General features: G+C 32.9%; 1 long non-coding RNA gene across 1 annotated transcript; it reads left to right on the forward strand.

Moving 5' to 3' along the window:
• Window positions 1-1,125: 1,125 nt before the first annotated feature.
• LOC135231235 (uncharacterized) lies at window positions 1,126-5,320 on the forward strand. Its single transcript, XR_010321899.1, has 3 exons — window positions 1,126-1,774; window positions 2,195-2,314; window positions 3,359-5,320. It is a non-coding gene; the product is annotated as an uncharacterized LOC135231235 (long non-coding RNA).
• The last annotated feature ends 956 nt before the right edge of the window (window positions 5,321-6,276 follow it).

The following is a 6,276-nucleotide window of genomic DNA, read 5'->3' on the forward strand; positions in this document are numbered from 1 at the left end:
CTAAAAATAGGACTTTAAAATTTAATAGGATTAACATGGCCTAAGATTGAATAGTTTACAATGAGATGAAAACATTTAACTATATTATTTTATATTGAGCCTAGTCTTTAGACCTGTATTTTTAAAAGAAACTGATTGAATGATGCAAGTTCTGACATAATTCCTCATCCACCTAGTTAGATTAAATTCATTCAGTTTTATTTTGAAGAAAAAGTAGGATGAGGTAGCTTTCATAAATAATAATAATAAAATAAAATAATAATCTGAACATAATAATTGATGATGAAAGGTTTTTTAAAATTTAAGAAAACATTTTTAAAAATGAACCACAATGATATAAGGAAATCCTGTCTAATAGGTTATTTTACAACTTCTAACTGAAATGGATCAAAAACAATTACATGGCCTTTGTGACTAAAATAATAACTAAAAAGGAGAATATCTACTGAGTGCTTGTAAGTGCCAGGTTGTGTGCTAAGTGTATTACATGCACTATTTTTATATAGTATCATTTCTATTTTGTTTAGAAAACTGAGCAAATTTCTAAAGGTCAAACATTGCAGGCTTAAAAGCTGAAATTCAATTCTAAATTTCACTTACTCTGGAGCCCATTGACTGAACGAAATTATATGAACTGAATTAGTATAATTAATTACCCAATTAAAGTGACCTTCGTTGACCTTGACAAACATAGGGTCTTTCTGGAAATTTGAATCAAGAGTATTCTTACATAAATGGTCTACATTTTCATTTATCGACTTACAGTCTCTTACTCTAGCCATTAAATAATTGACAATTACTTCTGTAAAAGAAGAGTTTTTGTTTCTAATATGTTTGTTTTTTCTTTTTGTGCTTTCAGTATTTTTACTCCGTGTGTATGTTTAAAAAAAAAATTTTTTTTTTTAGTATGTTTAGTGTATTAGGTAACATGTCACAAAATGTAAAAATTTTCTTTAAATTCTTAGTGATTTCTCAGGACTCTCCACCCATCCATGAATAAGAAAAAGAGCATATGGTAACACTGCACCTCCTTTAAGTAAATATGTGTGTAACACTAAATCAAAATAATTTCGAGCAATAAATTAACATGTATATATGCTAGCTTTTCTATCCCCTCAACTTTGAATTACTTAGCCTTTAACCAGTATTACTTTCTAAATTTTCATAAAAATTGATGCAGTGTTTTTTTCAAATACAGATTTTTAATTTTTCACACAGGTGATATAATGGTTTTATGATACTTTGATGGAATTTGATTTTAAATAAATAATGATATTTTAATTTATGAGCTTCTTTATCCTCAATAACTTATTGCTTTTCATGACTCCAAAAAATAATATTTTGTTAAAACCAGGATATCTAAAAAAAAGGACTTACTCTACTCTGGACCCTTGCGTAAAGCCTAAAGTAAATCTAGATCAGAACTAGATTCTTCAGTTGCCGGTGACCACTAACCCTCACCTTACTCCCATCCCCCACAGCCCGGTTTGTGTGCAGGAGCCATCTTGTCATTATTTCCACCATATATTGAATTCTGAAAGCACAGTTACCCTAAAACACAGTTCATGAAATCACTCAGCTGCAGAGACGAGTAATCAAGGAGTAATCTACTCAGATATCAACCCGGCCAAATACCCAAAGAGGCAGCAATTCAAACCTGAGAGCAAAAATAGCTCCATTTCAGACACTGAGCAGGACATAACCTACGTGGAATTAAACCTTCATAATGCGTCTCAGGATCTTCAAGGAAATGACAAGAAACCCCATTGCAAAGGTAAAGCATTTACTGGACCTTGAGTACAAGTGCTCTGGGATGTGCAGTTGGGGAGCAGAGATGGGGGGAAACAGGAAACACTGAGGCATGAAACGAAGATGGTCAGATTTAGGGAATAGGCTCACATAGTTTCGTTTTTGAGAATCAGAGCTCAAATTGGGGGTATGATATTCTAATATGGAATCTGAAAACTAGTTTTATTCAGGCATTGATGAAATCTGTAGTTTTGGACCAACAATTCATGGAGCATTATGTTTACTGACAATGCAAGTGGTATAGAGAAAAATTACAAGTTGGAAGTAGGTTCAGTTCCAGAATTTATGCATATAATTTTCTGTGCCTAGGGTTCCTCTTGTATGTACATCTTCCAGACAATTCTCTCCCTCTTTGCTTTCTCAGTATTTCCGTTTCTCCCTGCAGTTTTCCCATCACCTCCAGGGAGGCTCGCTGCTATGACACTGGGAATCATCTGCTTTGTCCTGATGGCCAGTGTACTAACCATGACAGTCGCAGTTGTCACTCCCCATAAGTTTTTGAAAGGTAACAAGGAAGCTTTTTATTCTAAGGATTTGTAAGTGCCTCTAATTATTTAGTCATATTAAGGAAGAGAACTTTCATTTCAATGTATGTATTTGGACTCAGTGTTTATATTTGGACTAAATGTGCAAAAGTTATTTTGAATTTGTAAAAAATATAAATAACAGAATGAGGAGGAGAATACATACATACACATATATATATATATATATATATAAAATCCTAAATTTCTTTAGGACCCTAAAAAAAATTATAGAACAATGCAAGTTAATTTTTCAAAGTTGTATCAAGTACTGTAAGGGACGGTAAAGTTTGGTTCCTTAGGCTGTTTTTCCCCAAAGACCACTTGTTACCTGCATGTGTAGGAATAAAATTTCAGTAGTTAAATTTTTCCCTTCCTGACTTTATTAACTATTTTTTTATACATTTTTATTCCACTATTCTAATGCTAAACACACCACATTTCAAATAGGAAAGTGAACTACATATTTATAGCACATTAATCTTTCTAAGAATTACTGTAAATTTTTTAGTCATGGAAGAGAACATTTCTTCTCAGATCACGACCCAAATAGGTATGTAAACATTTATAATATTCTGATATTAATGCAGATTATATTTTGTGTCTGTATTAGGGCTTATAAAAATGGTAATAAAATTTAAAAGCTAAAATCGAGCAATACATTTTCATAAGATGACAGGAGGGCATTCTTTCTTGTTTCAAAATAAGGCAAAATATCATCTTAAAATCAATAGACCATTATATATATAATCACTAAAATAAAATAAAGGTGGTACAAGTACATTTTCAGGACATATATAGGATGTAGTCTTTGTTTGTTTGCCTCATGGGTACCTAAATTAGGGGTTGATATGCTAACTTTCTGTGCATGTATATATGGCCTTGTGTGTTTTGTTTTACATGTGCCAATTTGTGAAGGTGTGTATCTTGGTTCTGCACATATTTGTTTGTACCTCTGCAAATATGTCAATTAAAATTTATTTGTCAATTCAAATCATTTTGGTGGTAATTCAAATCTTTCTTAGGACATTGTCATCGTTGTCCAAAGGCCTGGTTTATCTATTCCAACAACTGTTATTACATTAGTAATGAAAGAAAATCATGGAGTGAGAGTCGGATGGCCTGTGCTTCTAATGCATCTAATCTGCTTCACAGAGATAATGAAGAAGACATGGTAAGATTTTTAAGTTATTCAAACATTTTATTGAGAGCTTATTTCAGTCAATATTATGTTTGTAGGATTCATGCACATTTTAGTATATAGTTGTAGTTTAATTTCAAGGCTGTTTAATATTCCTTTAATTAATTTTACAATATTTTATTTATATTATTAGGCTATTAATGCACATTTGCTTATTTAGTCCTCTTTCTTATGAAAAACACTTGTGTAAATGCTTTTCTTCTAAAATAAACTTTGTTATTTTTACCTTATCATATGTAAAAAAATAAATAAAATAAACATATAATTGTGCAGACTGATCAGAAATACAACCTTTTGCCATCAAGTTGGTTCCAATTCATAGTTACCCTAGAACCTACCTCTACGGTTTCCAAGGCTGTAAATCTTTATGGAAGCTGATTGCCACATCATTTCTCCCACAGAGTAGGCTGGTGGGTTCTAACTGCTGATCTTTTGATTATAAGCCTAGAGCTTAACCTCTGTGCCACAAGGGCTCCTAGAAGGTGAATGACCTATGTATTTAAAAAATACCTGGTCCCTTAGTAAAGTGCCCTGGTGGTGCAGTGTTTAAGCACTCCACTACTATCCAAATAATCAACAATTCAGCCTTACTCTGAAAGAAAGGCCTAGCAGTCTATCTGTATGTGAACCACAGTCTCCACCAGCCTGAGCCCAGAAGAACTAAATGGTGCCCAGCTACCACCACCAACTGCTCTGAAAGGGATCGCAATAGAGGGTTCTGAACAGAGCAGGACAAAAATGTAGAACAAAATTCAAATTCACAGAAAAAGACCAGACTCACTGGTCTGAGAGAGACTGGAGGAACCTCTGAGACTGTGGCCCCAGGACATAGTGCTAACTCAGAACTAAAGCCACTCCCGAAGTCCACCTTTCAGCTAAAGATTAACCCGTTGCCGTTGAGTTGGTTGCGACTCATAAGAACCCTATAAAACAAACAGCACAAGTGAGGAATGTGCTTCTTAGTTCAATCAAGTATACGAGACCATATGGACACCACTTGCCCAAAGGCAAAGACTAGAAGGCAAGAAGGAACAGGAAACCTGGACAAATGAACACAGGGTACTCAGGGTTTAAAGAGAAAGGGGAAGAGTGCTGACACATTGCTGGGATTGCAACCAATGTCACAAAACAATTTGTGTATGAATTTTTTAATGAAAAGCTAATTTGTGCTGTAAACATTCATTTAAAACACAATAAAATTAAAAATAATAATTAAAAAAAAGAAAAGAAAAGATTGGAGACAGCCAAGAAAGCCTGTGGAGCTCAGTTGTAGTCTGTAAAACGTGAGGTTGCCATGAGTCAGAATCAATTCTATGACAACAAATTTGTTTTTTTTTTTGTTTTGTTTATTTACAAATAAGTTTTAGAAATAGTCTTTCTTGCCCCTTAGTAGCCCTGTCCCTGTGTCTGCTCTCAATACTTTTCTCTCCTCCCTAAAGCACTATTATGATTTTTAGTATAATAGATTAGGTTTGATTGTTTTTGAATTTTGTATAAATGAAATCATACAATATGCATTTTCTTTTTGGTCTGTTTCATTTCACTCATGTAAGACATTCATGTAATCCATCTATATTGTTGAAGTTAACTGTAGTTTGCTAATTTTTAGTGGTAATTTTTTTTTATTATGTGAATATAATATTTTGTAATCCATTTTACCATGTATATGGAATTTGGATTACCTCTAGCACTTGCGTGTTATGAATAATTAATTATTCTTTGTACATCCTTGTGTATGTATTTTATCCTGTGGGCTTTTATCCTCACCTCTCACCTGCCGTCTAATCTGCCCCTTCTGGCAGTCACACTGCTAACTTTTGCAGCCTGCCCCATGCTGTAAAATCTGAAGGTGTTCTCACTGAGCTTTGGTAGGGAAGGGATTGGGAGCAGCCTGGACAAGAAGGCTGCAGATGTGTGCAAGTCTTACTTCAATATCTACCAGCCTTCCAGGAATAAATCTTTTTCAAATTATTATTTGACTTTGATCAATTTCCAGAGCCCTGAAAGTATTGTTTTTGTCAGTCTGATCCCTTTACTCAGTCACACTAATCAATGTTTATAATATGTCTGGTATGAAACACTCACTATGAGAGCAACTTGAGGGGCTCTGTGCAGTAAGAAAGGTTTCACTTTATTTGATAGAACAAAAAAAAATAATATAATAATTTATATTTGATTTGTCTCAAAATTGTTTTCTCCTAGTATTTCATGAGGTATTTCGGTATCTTAACATGGATTGAATTTAGTGGCAATTCAACTTTCTCCTCCAAACTGTAAGAGTTTTGAAATTCCTCTATTTTATAACTTGAGAAAAAGCAATATATGAACAATAATAAAACTACAATTATTTAAGTCTTCATAGACAAATAGTAGAGGAAATACTCAGGTTGAGATATATAATGGTAGATCTACATAAATTATTTAAGAATGAAATATTTAGTACATTATTAAGTTATATATTATTAATATTAATACATTATTAAAAAGAATAACTCCATGAATATTATTTTCATATATACATTTAAATATACATATATCTGTTCTTAAAAATAATGTTATTCCCTATCACAGGAGTTCAGTAGCTCCAGAGAGGAACAAGAATTGCACATACTTTAGTATTTACAGTAACAAGATTTCTTTTGAATACTACTTAGAATTAAAAACATATGTTTGTAAGCACCAGGCATGGTCATTTCCATACATTTGGTATGATGCTATTCCCCATCTATGAACACATATTTT

This window comes from Loxodonta africana, chromosome 4, assembly GCF_030014295.1.
Source record: "Loxodonta africana isolate mLoxAfr1 chromosome 4, mLoxAfr1.hap2, whole genome shotgun sequence".
NCBI lineage: Eukaryota > Metazoa > Chordata > Mammalia > Proboscidea > Elephantidae > Loxodonta > Loxodonta africana.